This window comes from Hypanus sabinus, chromosome 13 (genome assembly GCF_030144855.1).
Source record: "Hypanus sabinus isolate sHypSab1 chromosome 13, sHypSab1.hap1, whole genome shotgun sequence".
Lineage (NCBI taxonomy): Eukaryota > Metazoa > Chordata > Chondrichthyes > Myliobatiformes > Dasyatidae > Hypanus > Hypanus sabinus.
The window spans coordinates 95,916,072-95,937,212 of NC_082718.1; the positions used below are offsets into that span (position 1 = coordinate 95,916,072).

The 21,141-nt window shown below is 37.5% G+C and overlaps 2 protein-coding genes across 13 annotated transcripts in view; one reads left to right on the plus strand and one right to left on the minus strand.

Moving 5' to 3' along the window:
* Positions 1-13,003, minus strand: part of mtmr3 (myotubularin related protein 3) — a 75,581-nt gene extending 62,578 nt beyond the window's left edge. For all 10 annotated transcript variants that reach the window (XR_009515441.1, XM_059988247.1, XM_059988251.1 and 7 more), the window contains exon 1: positions 12,791-13,003. The gene's annotated coding sequence lies outside the window, so the exon portion shown is untranslated. The remainder of the gene's footprint in view (positions 1-12,790) is intronic.
* Positions 13,004-13,111: 108 nt separating this feature from the next.
* ascc2 (activating signal cointegrator 1 complex subunit 2) overlaps positions 13,112-21,141 on the plus strand; it is a 48,905-nt gene continuing 40,875 nt past the window's right edge. Inside the window, exons 1-3 of one of the 3 annotated variants that reach the window (XM_059988258.1) lie at positions 13,178-13,216; positions 13,521-13,852; positions 14,095-14,206. The gene's annotated coding sequence lies outside the window, so the exon portion shown is untranslated. Of the gene's footprint in view, positions 13,217-13,520; positions 13,853-14,094; positions 14,207-21,141 lie in introns of all 3 variants that reach the window. The other 2 variants (XM_059988257.1, XM_059988256.1) reach the window with 2 other exon arrangements.

The following is a 21,141-nucleotide window of genomic DNA, read 5'->3' on the forward strand; positions in this document are numbered from 1 at the left end:
TAACAAATTTAACATGCAATTTTTCTGCCACTGACTGTCATAATCAAATGAATTAGCAGTCCACATAGAAGTACATTCATCAATAGAATATTTGTAAACTGCAAGTTACTTTGTTTTCAAGATTACATGAAGTTAAACAACTGAAATACCATGAATGAACAATATTACAATACACAGCAATTCAAGGGCACATTGTTGTTCACAAGATAAACATACCACTCTGATTATATTGTAACTGGTTTTTCCACATTGTTATAATGATTGTCCTTTGGTATTTCTAACTTTGTTTACATAGTGCTGATGATTATGTACACTATACAGTAGAGCTATGCCACCATTTAGTTGGGCACACTTATGATGGAAAATAACTGGTTCTTTGAGTCTCAACAGCAGAGGCCTGGACACACAGTTTTAATAAGGAATTTATTTACAAGGGGAAGTCAGGTCAACACAAGCAACTACAAAGGAAGCAGTGTGGGGACAGGGTACGGTTACAAAAACAAAGAACAAGGGAAAAGCACTACAACAACTATCCCCCTTGACCTTGGATAGCTGCAGCTCCCTTACCAGGGCAAACAATAGACCTTCCCAAGCATAAATCAATGCACATACCTCCAATGTGGTGGTCTGTAAGAGAGGGCTAGCCAAGGGCTAGTCTCACCTTTTAAAGCATGGGGCTGGGCGAGTTAATCCAATTAAGGTGACCAATAATTTAGGTGTGCATTGATTAGTTGGGAGGGACCAAATGTTGATTGGCATGTGGTGTGTCCTCCGACCACCCAGGTGGCAGTGCATCTGTCACGTGACCAGCATGTCTGGATACACACACCATGCCATTTGACTAACAAACTTTCCTAACTATTGGGTGTTATGTCTACCCAAATACACTTGCAATTAATTTCAATTACAAGTCCAGGTCAGATTAAGAGGAATGCAAGAAACATCACCTGGTGAGCTATCAAGCATTTCTGAAGTTAGATAGGGGATTATCAGAGCTTTGATTTACATTTAAAGTACCTTCCTAATATCAGCTTTCCCGAGAGTCAGACTTAGAAACCCGAAAACATCAAATTTGCATCAATGTACATACTCTTCTAGATCCCACTGAACTGAATATTTCATAAGCAACTTTTTAATCCATTAGTGTATTGAAACAATTTCCATACGATACAATAATGCTTTATTTGGCCTGTACAAGTTCTCCAATTATTTCATAGGAAAAATTGTTCCAAATGTTTGTAAATACAAGATCACTAAGCCGTCAAAAAGTAGATTTCATGTGGATTTTACAGAAAACATTTGTCAAGCAATGTACAGAGAAAAGATAACCATTTGAAAATTGATTCAGAATATAAAAGCTGATTTTGTACAGATGGTGTACTCAATGTCTGTACAGAACTAAAGAATGGATCAAAGCTAGAACCATAATGATTTGAGGGTCTCCACTAAATAGGCTTCAGAAATGTGTGAGTAACACTATCCAATAGCAAGAAGGGATAATACAGCATGACTGCAGTCACAAAAGCTGGCTTTAATAACAAGATTAAGTAATCTTCAGTGTATTGGAAGATCCGCAGATTAAAAGGAGAAAGTTTTAGAATGTGGGTATGAAGCACTATGGCAACAACATGTTTAAGGTCTTAACAAGGCAAAGCAGGTCAGTATAGAATGATACAACAAAGGAGCAGAAAATTGAGTTTTCAGGAGCAGAATAATGATAAGTTGGAAAGCTGGTGGAGTGGAGAAGACGAGTACATGTGAGAAAATGCAACCATTTATGATCGCGACACATTGGGCCAAGGGAAATATTTAAGTATTCATGAATTGGGTGCTCAGCAAAAGGAGACGAGTGCTTGATATGGTAATAGCAATATGGGGTATAGAAATAGAGTTGACAAACTTAATATCAAGAATGGATGTACTGAGAACAAGGAGAGGAAAAAACAGCCAAAAATAGTTAGTGAATCAGTGATTGCTATGATCTGCAACTGAAAACCATGATAGCTTTAATTTCAGTGGAGAATTTAAAACATAATACATTTAAAACTACTTAAGATTGAGTACTAAAATGCTGAGTACTTTTAGATATCTTTTGTTTTTAGTATTTTTTTATCTCCTCCATTTTGCAACTGTGTTATTTGAACTTCACAAACTTGATTCAGACTAAACTTGAGTCAAAGAAGGATGCTCAACAGTTGTGGGAGTACTTGAATGCTATCACCGGTTATAAAGTTAAAAAAAAAATCAAGCAACATAAGAAACAGGACTTCACTTCTAGATAAGCCTGCTTTGCTCACTTTGACCATCAAAACATGGAGGAGCCATCACGAACTCCCACAGCCCCCCCCCCCACCCCCCGAGGATCCTGTGATTTCAGTCCGAGGCCAACGTGCGAGCAGCCTTCATGAAAAGTAGTTGATATGGTTCAGTCCATCATAGACAAAGTCTTTCCTAGCATTGAGCACATCTACATGAAGCACTGTCACAGGGAATGTTGCTGTATCTTCCCAACATTCATTGGGAAGATACAGAAGCCCAGGACTTACCACCAGGTTCAGGAACAATTACCCCTCAACCATGTTGAATTAAAAGGGGCAACTTCACTCACCACATCATTGAACTGTTACCTCAACCTATGGATTCCCTTTCAAGGACTCGTCATCTCATGTCCTCAATAATATACAAGCAACAAACATTATTTATCTTTTTTTGTATTGTGCCGTCTCTACTCTTGCACACTGATTGAATGCCTAAGTTAGTGCAGTCTTTCACTGATATCATGATGATTTGTATTCTATTATGGATGTATTAGGTATGTCTACAAGAAAATGAATCTCAGTTTATGGTGACAAGGATGTACTTTGATAACAAATTTACTTTGAAATTAACCTTTCCAATCCAACATCAATATTTATGTAACTGACCACTAGGAGGCACTGGAGACTAATTAGTTAAGAGTTCTCCAAGGCCCTTGCCATAGCTCAAATTAATTTTTCAAAAATTCACAGCATCAAAATTTAATTCAATAAATTAAAATTAAAAGTAAATAAGGTAGCATAGCAAAGCCAAAGATATTGTGGAAAAGCATATCATGGATATAACAAAATTTCCAATACTGCAGTGCAACAGATGCTGTTGTTTGCATCTGCTCACTTTAAGTGTAGTTTGTGATTGTATAACTTAAAATGTAATATCATCAACGTAGTTCATAATTATTGAAAGATGGCATCCCTTTTAACTAGACTGCCTTTCCTTTCAAAAAGTAAAAAGTTTACTTAAATGGCATTTTATCCTCAGATTTTAAAGCCTCCATTTTCATCCCTGGTAATAACTCAGTTCACATTTTGCAGAAACAGCAACTTTTCCTTTAAATGTTTATTTCCTATGTGACCTGCACACACATATGCTGGAAGAACTCAGCAGGTCAGGCAGAATCTACAGGGAGAAATGAACAGTCAACATTTTGGGCTGAGACACTTCATCAGGATTGGAAATGGGGTGGGGGTGGGAGGGAACCCAGAACAACATTTCCTATCCTTCACCATTCATTAGAATAACCAGGATTCTATCTGTTTTTACATCTTACCAACTCATACTGTTATTAGAATGCCTCAAATGTTGAAATTTAAAGTGGACCTCATTTGCTCAATATAAAATCCAACTTTAAAAAATTAAATTTAAACTCATTAAGTGAAGAAATTAGTTTTCAACATTTTAGGTGCATTACATCTTCTGTACATTTGATAAAGCTATTCATTTTTTAAAAAACATTTCAATAATTTAAAATTCCCCACAGGTTTGCTTAAAACATTTAGAGAGCTTCACTACAATTTGATAATGTTATGAAGGATGAACAACTCTGATGGGCAGAAGGGTACAGAGTTGCCCATGTTCCACCCCCCCTCGAAGAATCACAAACTGCTACTGTTACCATGCTGCTAATGAGAGAGAAAGAGAGACAAAGGGAAAACATACTGGGACTGAAACATTTGCTTCAAATAAGGGAGAGATAACACCAGGAGACAGAGACTTGTTGACCTACTATATTATGACTCCTGAAAGACTTACGGCTCCGGAGAGGGCTGTTTACTTGGTACCATTCTGTTCATTAAAATTCCTCAGTGGAAAGCTGGAATGGGCTGGTTTGATGGACTGCCATTCAAAACTGATTGACACCTGAGTCCCCGTGAGTAGGGATAAAAGTGAGATCTTGGGAGACACCCCTCAGACACACTAGTGAGCACTGCTTGAGTGTTGGAACCCACGTGAAGGTATGGGGCATCGGAGACAGAACAAAGGATTGGTCAGTTTAACTCAGTGTTTATAGCAGGACCGGTGGGGGCTTGTGTGTGTGTCCACCACAGAAGAACGGTCTAGCTGAAGGACAGAGGGGTCATACCAGAATGGCCACAACACATCGACAGATCAAGAACATAAAGGTTTGACTGACTGTAGCTGTCACTGTTTGCTCGCTCGCTCTAAAGATTAAAACACCAACAACTACCTCAGCACATATGAACTGAACTGAACTTTATATTCACATATGACAATTCATTATCCCCTAGACATCGATAGAGTTAGTTTATTATTGATTATTATTATACCCACATTTTTAGGTTTAGTATTGCCAACATTATTTGCATTGTTGATATTGATTTGTATATTTTACTAATAAATACTGTTTGAAAATAGTACCACCAGACTCCAACGGATTCTTCTATCTTTGCTGGTCAGACACCTAGTTACAGGGTACGTAACAATAACTACTGGCAAGACTTAAATGTCACTGGTCTGAAGTGCATCGTAGTAACAATATTCAGGCCAAGTTCAGTTGAGGGGTTGAAATTGCATTTTGCATTCAGTGTTTTTAAAATTCCTTAAAGCTTACTTAATAAATATGCTTCTCCACTAAATTTTCAGGACACAAGGCAAATATCTTCCAAAACAGTTCCATAAATTTCATTCTTAAGATAGCAAAACAGCAAACAATTAATCCTTCAGAATATTAAATAATGTAAGACAAATCACCTCACCTACACATTGGCAGATGAGCCATTCTCTGCATCTTGCTCATAGGGAGATCTAGCCTTTCCTTAAATTTATTAACTATTTACTTCAACCACTTCCTTGTCTGTAAACTTTTAGTTCCCAAAGCATCATATTACTCCCCAAACATCCAATTTCCCTGTTTCTAATAATGGCTTTGTTTACTCTATCAAAACATGGCAATTCCATTCCAAGTTGAGACCCTGCCTATATTTTCTATATTAGTTTCAGAACAAGGCTATACAGTTCTTGTGAATCCTCTCCTTTTTCTATGATCATCATCAAATGGGCTGTTTCGATCTACTAAGTTTCAAATTCTGATTTAGTTCCACCTTAGGGCTTGTTCTTCCCCCCCCCCCCCAAAAAAAATATTACTATCCCTTACATCACAACTTTTTAGTGATTAGTGTACTTGTATTTCCACTTGGGTTCAAATATTTCAAGCAAAACTTCCCTACCCTTTCAAACAAGAGAAAATCTGCAGATGTTGGAAACCCAAGCAACACACACAAAATGCTGGAGGAACTCTACAGGCCAGGCAGCACCTATGGAAAAGATTATGGTCGACATTTTTTGCTGGGACGTCAATTGTTCTCTTTTCCATTGATGCTGCCTGGCCCACTGAGGTGCTCTAGCATTTTGTGTATGTTCCCTACCATTTTTCTGTGCATGAATTACTTTATTAAATACCAATTAAGGCTATTAATGCCTTATTGCAATTTATTATGGAGAGACTGGCTCTCTCCTCACCTCCCCATTTCCTATCCTCCAAATTTGGTTATGTCCACAATTTTAAAATCAATTTCATAGTGCATTTTTGGAGATTAAATAACTGAATTCTATTTCATTGTAAGGAAAATAGAATTTTCTGTTTCTGCTAATTATACGACATTCCAAAATTTCCTAATGACGGCCTTGATTTTAATTTAAGAATGATCCTACTTTGGGAGTCTAACTACATTTGTAACCTGAGGTTTTGAATCAACACCCTTTTTGTCTATATCAAAATTGTCATGTAATCTTTACATTTAACATGAATCATCTCCCAAGCTTCCAAGAACACTTCACTTACAAACAAGCTGGGTGAACTCAGCAGGTCGGGCAGCATCTGTTGAAAGGAGCAGTCAACAGATACTGCCCGACCGGCTGAGTTCATCCAGCTTGTTTGTACGTAATGATTTGACCACAGCATCTGCAGTGTACTTTGTGTTAAGAACACTTCACTGTTGTGCATAGTGATTATTGCAACAACAAAAAAAAAGCAGATGTGGACACACTTGAGGCATTTTTATCGCAAGTGGCACGGTTTTTGAAAATTCCAGTCTTTATTTTGTTTTCTTTATTTCTCCTACCATACAAAAAATATGAACTTTTAAAAAGTATTCTTCCTTCTTAATCCTACAATTATTCAAAGAAAATGGTATCACATTAAAGGAGAATGGTGCAGTAGATTAAAAGTTTTCAACATGATAAAGTATGAACAAATAATAAATCTGCACAGCTTTTAAAGTGTGCTTGTATTTAAACCACCCACCTATCACAATTTATTTAACAAAATCCCTCCTAACATCTATGGTTAATAGATTTCAAACAAGTGAAGGTAACAATTTTGATGCACTTTAGAACTCTAGATTAATAGATGGATTGGTAACTCATTGCAAAATACAATATTCCAAATATTTTGCTTGTACATTTATCTTGCTACTCATGTTACAATTTACAACCAGATAGCAGCTTCAAAAAAAAAAGTTCTGAACTGAACACAAATGAACTATTATAAATTATAACTCAGTTAACTTGCATAAAGATCTTAAAAATGGCTGTATTAATTATTAATCTTACAGAAATTTAGAGCTGTCAGAGCTTTTTCTGGATTTCTTTGCCAACTGATTATGAGTTCATTTTGCAGCAATCTCAGAATTTGGCACACATCTCTTAAGAGTGCCAGAAAAAAAATGCTACAGCATGTAACACTATTATATATAATCTTAAGTTTTCAAATTGGTTCAAATAATTCTGCATAATAGGAATATTAGATTACACATTATCAATATTCAATCACCATTTGATGGTTGGGTATTTATTTCCTTTCTTTATGAATGGCCCAACATTTATGAAAGCAAAAGCACTACACTCAGTACACTTATGTACACCTGTATTCCTGATCAATAATGCAAATATCTGATCAGCCAATCATGTGGCAGCAACTCAATGCACTAAAACATGCAGACGTAGACTAGAAATTCAATTGTTGTTCAGCCCAAATCATCTGATTGAAGAAATGTGATCACGTGACTTTGACCATGGAATGATTTTTGGTGCCAGACAAGGTGGGCTTGAGTATCTCAGAAACTGCTGATCCCCTGGAAATTTTCACAAGTAGTCTCGAATTTAGAGGATAAAGCAAAATAACAAGCAAAAAGCACCTAGCGTTCGGCAGTTCTGTGAGTGATAACACCCTTTAATAAGTCAGAGGAGAATAGTCAGACTGTTCAAGCTGACAGGTAGGCAATAGTAATTCAGAGAACAATGTATTACAACAGTGATGTGCAGAAGAGCATTTATGAATGCACAACAGATCGAACCTTGAAGTGGATGGGCTACAGTAGCAGAAGACTACAACATGTTCCACTGCTATTCTAATATGGTGGCCACTGAGTGTATGTCTAAAATAATGAAATCCAAATCCAGCAAATGCTGCTGCTCAATTAATTGTGGCTCAGAATTGAAAAACATGATTTTGACCTCCAGACTGTAGATGGAAAAGCCTTGTAGACACTATTCTAGAATGCCAATTACCCCAAACTTGATCCGTGCGCACAGAAAGCAAAAGGGTGATTGTAAAAAAGACAAGCAGGGGATTCATTATAGTATCTTCATAGAATCCATAGTCCTTACCTTTGTCTAGATGCTCTTGCTACTAGCTTGGATGAGAGCAGAGATATGTAAATTCCCTGTGACACTGAGTGGGCATGGGTGTGTAAAGGGAAAAAATTAAGTCCAAAAGCCTAGTGAATGGGCATTGTTTTCTGCAGTAAACAGTCATTATTAACTGATTTAAGTACAAATTGGTAAGGGCTAAATAAGATCAGATAAGTGAATGCATGGTTAAAAACTGACGTAGGAGAAATGGGTTCAGATTCATGGGATTCTGGTACTAGTACTAGAGAGAAACCTGTTGCACTGGGAAAAGCTTCATTTGAAATCAATACTATTTTAAAAAAGCTCATTTTCTAGCCATTACACTAAGAAAAACATTTGCCTTAAGAGTGACAAAGGATGGAATAGTTTGTTGAAAATGTGCAACTGCCTAGCTGTATTTTATTTAGCCCCTAATTGACATAAAAGCACCAACTAAACCAGAGTTTAAAATTAAAGGTGAATGGGTAATTTACTAACCCTCAATACAACTACATAATAGTCTATTCTATTGCCTACTAACATTACTCTGAGTCCCGTTGCTAATTTGACTTCATTATTTTTCATTACTTGCCAACTATTTTCTCACACAATCAAGGACTACATTCATTCCAAATAAATAACAAAACATGATTTAAAAGACAATGTTTTCATTGTATTTTTCTGCACTCACATGGCCTCTCCTGAGCAGAAGTTCCAGCCATTTAATGCTTCTTTTTATAAAAAAAAGAACAAGCCTCGGTTTTAGCAAGCTAATTAAGAAAATCACTATCATTAAGTTTTATTATGCTCTCAACTAATGTCCACATGAGCATCTTTGAGTAAAAACTGGGAACAAGTACTTAAGATTAATTCCTCCCCTACCATGTTGCCAGTCTTCTGCTGCACCAAGGAAACTAATTTCAGAACAACTGAGATCAGTTTGCTTTGTGCAAATATACATGAAGCTTTGATTGAAAACATCCTAGGTCAATGTACGTACAGATGAAACTTCGTGATGCACTAGTTGAGCATTTCAAATGCTGCAAGCTGGAGCAACAATTACAGACTGTAGTAAATCACGCTACGCAACATCTGTGATTTTTACCAGCACGGCCTCGCTTCAGCAAGAGATTATGAACTATTCAAAAGTGGAAGTTGCATCTGCATTTATCTGCCAGATACACAAAATAAAATATGCAAGGTTTTACACTGTACAAAGCTTTAAATGTCCCAAGAAATCTCAAAGGTAACAACCCAAAGGGACAGAATATAAGGGTACATAAAGTTTTATGATCTCAAAGAAAAAGAAATGTGGAGACTTACATTACAATTCCAAAGTTTTAGGGTTATAGGTCAATATTTCTGTTGAGAGGAAGAGAAATGCTTAGTAACAAAAGCAAAATTCTCAAAGTTCTATTGACTGGAAGAGATTAGATGGCTAGGAAGGGAAAAAGCAGCCAAAGTATTAAAGAAAGACAATTTTAAATTTCAAGTATTCCTAATATCCAAACCCATTATGGATCCAGAATATTCTCCCAAAAGGTTGAAGGTTCCACTAATGGTTTTGTTAATACAGCAAATGACTCAGCTATGCAGTCATAAGTTTTACAAAACTGATGTGGCTTTGTGCCAAGTTTTTAATCTCAGGAGGCAGCGATATGGGCACAATTTAAAGTTGGGCAAGAAATATCCGATTCACTACCTTGCACTGAAAACACAAACGCATACAATTAGTCGGCAAAAGATTGGACAGGGGCTGCCTCTCAAATGGCTCCAATAAACAATTTACATTAGCTGTTGAAGCTCACCACTGTCCAAGGGGCAAAAGGTCAACCATTATTCTAAGTATTAGCTCATACCTTGGCCAGTCTTTTCAGGAAAAATGTTGAGCGGTTAAAAAAAAGCCATTTTAGAAATCCAAATGAAGATGAATAAATTAGCTTTGTTACAAAGGAGCTAATTTATGGGTCTTATTGTTTAATACACAATATTCTGTTCTTATCCATTTAAATGGAATAAAAATCCACAAATGTTGTGGAAAGCCCTAAACTTAAATATAGATTCTGAATGCCAAGCCTACTCAAAACAATTTAAAATCTCAGCATCAGGTTGAATATCACCAGCATATGTCCTGAATTTTGTTGTCTTTGCAGCAGTATAATGTAATACATAATTACAGAAAAATCTGGATTTATATATTTAATTTAAACTAAATGCAAAAAGTAGAAATAAAAAAAGTCAGATAGTGTTCATGAGTTCAACGTCCATTCAGAAATCAGATGGTAGCAGAGAAGAAACTGTTCCTGAATTGTTGAGTGTGCCTCTTCAGGCTCTTGTACCTTCCCCTTCATGGCAGTAAAGAGAACAGGGCAAGTCCTAGGTGAAAGGGATCATTAATGATGGATACCACCTTTTTGAAGAATGTTAAATTGTTCAGTGTTTACACCTGGCAAAATTGGATTCACAATACTCTAGCTATCAAAAGCACAGTGGACTTTTTGAATTTTTTTGTGCAGTGCTACATAGAGGTCTTACTGTCACTGTTGGGAGTCTGATATATCTCAGGACAGCAACCCTTTATGGAAAATGCAGGGGAAATTTCAAGCTCCAACTCCAATTAATTAATTTGGTTCAACATTATTCAGCACACCATTTTATTATAAAAAAAATTAGTTTAGAAAACTCCATTATTTGTTCACCACTGTACATAATTATACACCAACTGTGGCATGTACATGATATCCAGTTACCAACATAATTGAAACAAAGCTAAACCTTATCAAAAATGATACAAACCAAATATAAATTGCTTAAAGAGAGAAAGAATATAACATGACAAATTCAGTTGAAACAAAAAAAGATGCAGCTGATTACAAGATTAAAAGGATGAATTATATCTGATTGTCAATCATATTCTCATATACCTATAGATACTGAAAGACTGCTTAAAACTCAGTCACTACCTTCTCCATCCCAAAGAGCAGCATTAAATTGGACCCAGAATTCCTAGCTTCCTATGGTTGCACATTGAAACTTTACAGCATTAATGACCTTAGATGCCTTATCATGCAGGAACTAACAATTAGTTTCTATAAACACATTATCAGAGTTTTGGAGGCTGCAACACAACAGCTTGAAGTTACAAATGCAGTGTGATGTCTCAAAACAAAATGATTGAGGGAAAACCACTTCAGAATAACTTCATACATCAAAACTTAGATGACATGATAAAGAACAAATTTTAAAAATAAAATACAATCTGGTATAAGTTAAATCATCTACTTTAATGGAAGCATTCTTGGTTTTAAAGTGGCAGTTTCAGACATTTAGCTTTTCACCTAAATCGAGCATTAAAATTGTTCACAATGTGCTACATCACCAGCATTTGAACTCTTAAAACTACATTTAAAATAAATGGGTTAGCACTTTCAGATTGAAAATTTTAAAAATATGAACTTGGCAGTTTCACATTAGGACCTACTTCACCCCTGAAAAGCAGGAATGTTCTATATTCAAGGAACATTCATTAATTTTCTTTTAAGTCTGATTCAGAGCAGTTGGCTTAACTGTCCACAAATTTACATTTTACTACCGATTAGCTCAGTTTATCAGCTTTAAAGTAAGCACACCTTGATTCTGATATCACACTCAAGGTGGCAAGTGAAGCCACAGGTTGATTCAGGGACATTGTAGTCATTTGATGAGTAAATATTCTTAGACTGTAGTCATTTATGGGTAAATATTCAGACCTAAATTCCCATAGATTCTCCCACCAGAAATTTAAATTTTAAAGTTTTTAGACAGAAACAGACTGCCCTTACTCTAATCGAATGACAAAAGGCATAATAAACAAAAGCGAATGTTGCAAAGTGGCAACGCTCTCCCGGGGATATACCTCAGAAATCACGAGAGCAATTAGTATCCAAAAATTATGTCGTGCGGCAGCTTACAGCAATTCTTTTCAACTTATATTCACGGTTTTCTCGAATATTTACCACTTACCACTGCTTCTAAAAACCAGTGTTATCAGTACATGTCACATTAGGTGATAGAAATTAACAGTTTTTTTAAGGTGAGAATTAGAAAATATCAACAGACACGATGCCAGTTTTGCTTAAAACTATATTCGTTTTAATTAGATATCTAAATGAAGCATATATTGATATATTTTTTTTAAAAAAAGTAGTAACTTGGAATCAGTCAGGGCACCCTACATGGCTTTCAGTAACATTTAAATAACAATGGTAATAAATTGGTTATCAAAAATAAAATGACCTTTGACTGCACACTTTGCAAAATAGTACCGTAGTTATCTACAAAAGATGCGTTTAAAACATTGATTTTATTTTAGCTGTTTATGATACTGAGTTCAGGGAATTTTCAATTCATGTCACTAGAAAAGATGAATTGCAGCATGAAACTAAATATTTGAACCCCCTTACATTAGCCTCAAAATGAGGGGGGAGGGATGGGAGATGGAAAGCGCCCAAGATATTTCATTATAAACACCCAGCGAAGAAGGCAAACGCAGCCACGTTGGACAGAGGCGAACAGCAACTACATCAGCTGAGCGGCACCAAAACCCTCACGAACTAATCCCACGACTACTCATTCAATAAAACTGCGGCGGCTCCCATCCAGTTAAAAACTCAGCTCAGGCTACAATGGATGCCATTCGGGGCTGACGCTTCCACAGGACGGGAATATCGTCCAAAGAAATAGACGGCGAGGCTTTAAGAATAAAAGGAAACTAAAAGCCAAGCAGCGCGTATACGGCGCATATCCCCGAACGCTGTCAAGATGGAGGGCGGACACCCTGAGAGCAAACAACTTGTAAACTAACCTGAGCACCAGACCAGCTACCGGCTTCTCCCCCCCAGCGCAGACACCATAAAACTGTCCCTTCCGTCCGGGACCACTCGAATACCAGACTCCTCGATGCCCGGAACTGCCCTTTTATTTCACTGAAGAAAGGTCATTTACATTTGTTATTATTTTTCCTTTCCAAGGAGATGGGATTCCGGCTCAGAACATGGCGGCGGGAGGGGAGGGGAACGTCAACTACCCTCGCTACGTCACCCGGCGGCCACGCGCGCTCACGTGCGGACGCCGCGCCCCCTCCGGCGGAGCGCGGCCGCATTGGCTGAACGCGACCATTTGTTTTCAAACGGAGCTGCGGGCCACGTCAACTCCTTGGAAACGCCCTTTGAACCGGCAGAGTTTGTAGGCAGCCAGCCTGGGGAGGGCTGGTGTCAGCATTTGGAGCGCTGTAAGGTTTGATCCTAAGCAAATAATTCTGTAAATGTTAAGTTGTACAGAGCTCGTTTCTTTGTCAAATCGCATTTATGCCTATGTTCCTCTGCCCTTATGTGTGACATAGGAAGTGAATCCAGGACTTTGGACATGATACTTGTCTTCTTGAGAATGGTTATATTTTACAACTCATTGACTTAACTTGCGACGATGTTCAGTGATAAAACTACATTGTTCTACATGTTTCTGATGTCAAATACTGCAGCCTTTTGAAATTTGAAATAAATACAGAGGGCTTAATGTTTTATTTCTTTGAATAGGTTCCATGATTCTTGTTTCTTGGCTGCCTGCAAGGAAGACGAATCTCAGAATTGTATACTGCATATATACTTTGATAATAAATGTGCTTTGAGTCCTTTAAGTACTAGAAAAAGCTGACCGGGAACTTTGGTGGATACAGACCTGATGTTTCAGGGTTTTGATCTTTCAGTTGATCTTATATGTGCCTAGAGAAGTCAACAGCAAACGAACTGAGTTAACAGCTGGATGGAGAAGGGAAAATATTGGATCATAACTTCTGTGATGCCATCTTCCTATCTTCAAAGTCGGATTTTGCATTTTAGTTGGCTTTACTGCAAGAGCAAGGAATTTGGTACATTTATGATTTCTTCAAATTTGTTCAGTGTCTTTTATTATTGTGATTAAGATCTTAAGTTGCACAAAGAAAATCAGAAATTTCATAGGTCTGCAGATTTTTTTTAAAATATTGTGTTAGTATACTCATCTATTTGGTGCTTAGAAGATACATATGGCTGGCTTACTTTGAAGTTGAGGAAATTTTATGTTAATCATTGCTGACAGTTTGTTAAAAGTAGAAAATAACAGTACAAATAGTTGCAGTTACAGAAACGTGGCTGCAGGGTTGGGAACTGAACATTCTGGAAGAGAAGCAAAGCGTGAACGAAGGTGTCGGAGCATCATCAGAAAAGCAGCAATCTGTACAATAGTAAGCAAAAATATTAGCTCTGAGAACTGAACATGGAATTCCATATTGATGAAACCAAGAGCAGCAATTGTTAGAAGGATTTCCAAATTTCAAAACAGTGATGGTAATGTAGAGAATGGCATTAGGCAAGAAATTAAAGGTGAGGGTACAACTGTATCTACGAGTGTCTTCAATGTGGATATAGATTGGTTCATTGGTTTACTATTGCCATGTGCATTGAGGGACTGGAAAAATTTGCCCTGCATACTGTTCATGCAGAACAATTCATTGCACCAATGAGTAAAACCAATGAGTACAGAGTAAAACGATAGCAGACTGCAGAATAAAAGTTAGTCACGGAGAAAGTGCAGTGTGGCAGACAATAAAGTGTAAAGTCATAACAAGGTACATTGTGAGGGCAAGAGGACAAATTAAATTAACAATAAACTGAGAGGAGAAATATTTAGAGTGCATTTATGATAGACAATAAGTGCAGAAGTAGACCATTCGGCCCTTCGAGCCTGCACCACCATTTTGAGATCATGGCTGATCATCTACTATCAATACCTGGTTCCTGCCTTGTCCCCATATCCCTTGATTCCCCTATCCATAAGATACCTATCTAGCTCCTTCTTGAAAGCATCCAGAGAATTGGCCTCCACTACCTTCTGAGGCAGTGCATTCCAGACCCCCACAACTCTCTGGGAGAAGTAGTTTTTCCTTAACTCTGTCCTAAGTGACCTACCCCTTATTCTCAAACCATGCCCTCTGGTACTGGACTCTCCCAGCATCTGGAACATATTTCCTGCCTCTATCTTGTCAAATCCCTTAATAATCTTGTATGTTGCAATTAGATCCCCTCTCAATCTCCTTAACTCCAGCGTGTACAAGCCCAGTTTCTCTCTAACCTCTCTGCGTAAGACAGTCCTGACATCCCAGGTATTAACCTTGTGAATCTACGCTGCATTTCCTCTACAGCCAGGATGTCCTTCCTTAACCCTGGAGACAAAAACTGTACACAATACTCCAGGTGTGGTCTCACCAGGGCCCTGTACAAATGCAAGACAATTTCCTTGCTCTTGTACTCAATTCCCTTTGTAATAAAGGCCAACATTCCATTAGCCTTCTTCACTGCCTGCTGCACTTGCTCCTTCAGTGACTGATGAACAAGGACTCCTAGATCTCTTTGTATTTCTCCCTTACCTAACTCTACACCGTTCAGATAATAATCTGCCTTCCTGTTCTTACTCCCAAAGTGGATAACCTCACACTTATTCACATTAAACGTCATTTGCCAAGTATCTGCCCACTCACCCAGCCTATCCAAGTCACCCTGAATTCTCCGAACATCCTCATCACACTGCCACCCAGCTTAGTATCATCAGCAAACTTGCTGATGTTATTCTCAATGCCTTCATCTAAATCATTGACGTAAATCGTAAACAGCTGTGGTCCCAATACCGCGCCCTGTGGCACCCCACTAGTCACCATCTGCCATTCCGAGAAAATGATATGATAGCATTTTGGAGCAGTATGTTGAGGAGCCATCTAGAGAATGAACTAGCCTAGTCCAGGTACTGTTTAATGAGAAGAGATCTGTAAACAAGCTTGTTGTGCAAAATCCTTTGAGAAAGTGACCATACTTTGAGAGAAATCTTCATTAGGATGAAGAGCAGGAGAGATAATATTGAGACAATGGTGTGTCAATAAGGAAAGTTGTGAAGATGTGGGGTGTAAATTAATTGGCTTTGACAGATTGAGAAACATTAAAGGCTTGACAGTAGCTAGGCAATGACAAATGTTTAAATAGTTCATGGATAAACCATAGAAATTGTTCATTGCTATCTGGTACAAAAGCAAAGTTTGAGAAGTGGTTTGATTGTTCATGTCAGAATAAATTAAGGATAGTATTAGTCCAGGTGGAGTCACATAAAGGTCAGAAAAAGGCAGCAAACCTGTGGAGGGCAAAGAGATTCATTAGTAGGGAGAAAGTATGTGTGTAAGCTTGAAGAAAGTATGAAAACAAAAAAAATTTGTATAAATGTTCTGAGAAGAAATGAAGACAAATTCATTTCCCTCACAGTAAGGACAGGGTACTTTATCAGAAAACATAGAAATGGCAGATAAATTCAGTTCAGACTCTGGTTCTGTCTTCACAATGGAGAAAGCATATAACATCTGAGAAATGGAGGGAAGCATAGGGTCTGATGGGAGAGAGTAACTGAAGAAAATTGGTATTAGTGAAATGATGTTAGTGGAACTGATGCTTGATATATATCAGATTCCAGTTTTTCTGTTTCTCAGAACATTTAAGGAAGTGGCCCTAGAAATTGTAGATGAATTTGTGGTTCTTTTCCTGTGGATTGAAGGCTAGTTACTATTTAAAAAAGAAAGTAGAAAAAAAAATAGTAATTACTGATTGCCCATTGGTAGTGTTAAAAATACTAGACTCCTTGTTTGTTTGTTTGTTTTTTTTAAAAATGTAAAAGTAGAGTTCTAGGGAAATGGTGACCGGATTGGACAAAGGCAGCATTGATTTGTGAAAGAAAAATTGGTATAACCAGTATACAAGTGAATCTGGTGCAGTATAAGATTGCCTTGCAAAATTGAAGCATGTGGGATTTGGGTAAGGTGTTGAATAGATAGGGAGCTATTTGTTTGATAGGAAACATGGTGGAGCAATAAAAATGGTTAAGTAAAAAGCAGTGACTAGTGGGATAGAACTTTACAGCTCTTTGGCCCATGAAGTTGTGCTGACCTTTGAACCTACTCTAAGATCAATCTAAATAGAATGTCAGAAATTGGTACTGCGGCTCCAGTTATTCACAACTCATTCAATATTAATGAAGGTTCTAAATGTAGTACCTCCAGATTTGTTGGATGATACAGCACTGGATGGAAAGTTGAGACCTGACAAGCATGCAGAGAAACTCCAGGTTCATTTGTACTTGTTCAGGGAGTAGGCAAATACATGAAAGGTGCAGTATAAAGGTGAGACTAACCACTTTGATGGTAATAATGTGAAAGTCAGATTGCTATGTGAATGGTGTTAGATTGGGAAGCGAGTCAGTGCTTGGGGATTCTGGTGTTCCTTTCAGTGAAATAAGCACATAACTCTTGCAGGTGATTAAGAAAGAAAGTTGTGTGCTGGCTTTCATAACAATGGGACTCTAGAATAGGAGCAGAGATGTTGTGATTGAATTGATAAGATTGCACCTTGAGTATTGTGTGCAGTTTTGGTCTTCTATCCGAGGAAGGATGTTCTTGCAATATTGAGAATTCCTGGGGTAATGGGACAGATATGAAGAGAGATTGAGTTAATTAGACTTCTATTCACTAAATTTTAAAAGCATGAAAGGAGATTCCATAAATTAATGGCAATTTAACAGAACTGGACAAATTAGAATGGTGATTGCGATAACTAGGGTGCCTAGGCCCAGAGATCACAGTGCATAAATTATTTCTTATTGACATAAATACCCTTCATAGAAAGTTAGGAGAAAATGAAAGCAGACTCTTTCTTGTTCAAGTTCAGTAGATTTCATCCATATTTCAAGGAAATAATATTTGACATTCTTTTGATTTTGCCTACACTGCCCATGACTGCACTCCATGGGCAGTGAACATTGAAAGAAGCAAAGTGCAGATTCTATCAAATTAGCAGTTTTCAGTTAGCATTTGAAAGGTAAAAATGTAGTTTTGACAGAAGGAGGATTCTGCAGTAAGTTTGGAAGAGGACAGAAGTGCAATGGGTTTTTTTTTACTCATCTGTACTAATTACACATCAGTTCCCAGTGTGTGATTGTAAACTGCTGATTCAGTAATTTCTCCTTTCATTTTCAAATCTAAGTTGCCTTTTTTGTATGCGAATCAGAGATAATTTATAAAATCAGTTCAATAACTCTTTGTAACTTTACATAAACATAAGAAATAGGAGCAGGAGTAGGCCATCTGGCCCATCGAGCCTGCCCCGCCATTCAATAAGATCATGGCTGATCTGTCTGTAAACTCAGCTCCATCTACTTGCCTTTTCCCCATAACCCTTAATGCCCTTACTATGTACAAATCATCTAACTGTATCTTAAGTATATTTAATGAAGAAACTGCAACTGCTTCCCTTGGCCAAGAATTCCACAGATTCATCACTCTCTGGTAAAAACAGTTTCTCCTCATCTCCGTCCTAAATCTTCTTCCCTGAATCTTGAGGCAATATCCCCTAGTTCTAGTCTCACCTACCAATAGAAACAACTTTCCTACTTCTATTTTATCTATTCCTTTCAAATTTTTGTATGTTTCTGTAAGATCCCCTCTCAGTCTTCTGAAGTTTATATTAATTATGTTTACTGGCAAGGGTAGCATTTTTTGCACATCCCTAATCAAGCATGAAAATGTCATGATGATCTTCTTTCCTTTTTCTCTGAGGATTTGCATACACTTCTCTTGGGCAGGGAATTATAAGATAAAGACCAAATGATAGTGAAGCACTGGCAATCTTTTCCCAAGTCTGGTTGATGTGTGACTTAGGAGGATCTAGCCGCTGTCATGTTTCTATGCCCCCGCTGCCCTTGTATTTCTGGGGGTTAGAGGTCACAAATTTGAGTGATACTGTTGTACATTTTGTGCATGGTTTACACTGCAGCCATCATGCATTAGGAGTGGGGGGGGGGGGGGGGAAAAAGGATTGCATAGCGGTTGATGGAAAGTCAATCAAATGGGCTGCTTTGCCTTGGGTGATGTTGAGCCTTTTGTTAATGGCCTTGTACTCAATTGAAGAGCATTTTACCACACCCTTGATTTAAACCTTGTGGGTCTGGCACTGATCACAATGCCCAACCTTAGTCTGGTTCTTGTGGCTGTGTTATCTATGTGGTTAGTCCAGTTGAGTATCTGGTCATTGGTGACCCCCAGGATATTGATAACTGTGCCACTAAATATCAAGGATAGGTAGTTCTGCCTTGTTGGAAATAGTAATTGATAAGAATTTCTGAGGCACAAGTATTACTTGCAATTTATTATACCAAAATATTAATTTGAGTCTTACAACCATCTTATATACAACTATCACCAATAACTTATGAAAACCACACTCTTAGAATCTTTTAGATCTTTCTAAATATTAGTATGGAATTTTAATGACTTTTATAATAAAATAATGGAATTCATCATTTAGTCAGAACATAATATATCTTGTATTTGGTAAGCTTTCAGCAAATTATGGCTCAATTTGTCCTCGGAAAGAAGAACATCTAATCAGCGTTGGAAGATGGGTTGGATGTTACTTATTTTCCGTCAAGTTGTTTTATCCCGAGCACATGCCCAAGTGTTCTGGTGAGATAAGTTAAAGCAAACAAAAATAAATTTGCATTGCGCAGTACTAATATTGAAGTTGCATTCCGCCACTTCTATCTTTCTGAATTCTGTGGTTGATCGGAAGGGTTTGCATCTCCATGTGTACTGGTGCAAAAACTGATAAAACAGCAAAGCTGATTTGCAGCTTGTGGTTCTTTTGAATCATTGCCTTTGGCCTTGTCATAATTAATATGCATAGTGTACTGTAGCTTTAAGATAAATACAAGAATGCTAGATAGTCATTAGATGGAGTAATATGTATTGCTAGAGTTTAAGTTTCTCAATAACAGCATCTTATCAGAACACGTAAAAGAAAGATATTTTTGAACTTGTGAAGAAAACAAAGGAAATTTCTGTTGTAGAGCAGAGATCAAGGCTGTCCAGTAGTCAATATATGTCATAATATAACTATGGAAGAGAATGTTGGTAGTTAAACAGAAATAGTGAGATGCAGAACACATGAAATTCCTGAAATCCAGATGAATTTTGGAAAATATCAGCAAGCCAGGCAACATCTGTGCAGAGAAAAACTAAGTTAAGGTCACAATTTTTTCCCTCTGTAACTGTCCTCTTTCATCTCCCTTTACATTTTGACAGACAGATCAACTATGATAACAGAGTTCACAAAAAAAATTGTTTTCAGATTAACCTGAGTCACCACCCTATTATATTTATTCTCCTGTCCCGAAAGTCTCGACAATGTAAAACTTCTGATTTCCTCATTCTCCTAGCTCTTGACCCGAAGCATTAACCTTTTTCGTGCTCCGTCGATGCTGCCCATCTTCAGTAATTTATGATGCAATTTCATATTTTCAGTATCTACAGTTATATTCTTTTCAATTATTTTTTGAGCTATTGTTGTGATGGAAAATAACTGGTTCTTTGAGTCTCAACAGTAGAGGCCTGGACACACACAGTTTTAATAAGGAATTTATTTACAAGGATAAGTCGGGTCAACACAAGCAACTACAATACACAGGAAGCAGTGTGGGGACAGGGTACAGTTACACAAACAAAGAACAAGGGAAAAGCACTACAACAGCTATCCCCCTTGACCTTGGATAGCTGCAGCTCCCTTACCAGGGCAAATGATAGACCTTCCCAAGCATAAATCAATGCACTTACCTCCAATGTGGTGGTCTGTAAGAGAGGACTAGACAAGGGCAAGTCTCACCTGTTAAAGCATGGGGCTGGGTGCGATAATCCAATTAAGTTGACCAATAATTTAGGTGTGCATTGATTAGTTGGGAGGGATCAAATGTTGATTGGCATGTGGTGTGTCCTCCGACCAGCCAGGTGGCAGTGCGTCTGTCACGTGGCCGGTATTTCTGTATACACCTATGTGACTCAGAATTGAAAACAAGGTGCAAATTTATAATCATACTAGAAACTATATCCAAATGTTGAAGTGGATAGGCTATGAAAATACAATTTTTGCTTAAACCTTCATCTGTGGCTCAGTTGGTAAAGGGTTCCCTTGAGTGATAAAATTGAGGGTGGGGGTGAGGTTTGAAGCACATTATATAGCCACTTGAGCACAAAATTCTAGGTAGTCATTCTGGTGAAATACAGAATACTTTACAATCTGGGATGCCATCTTTTGAAAC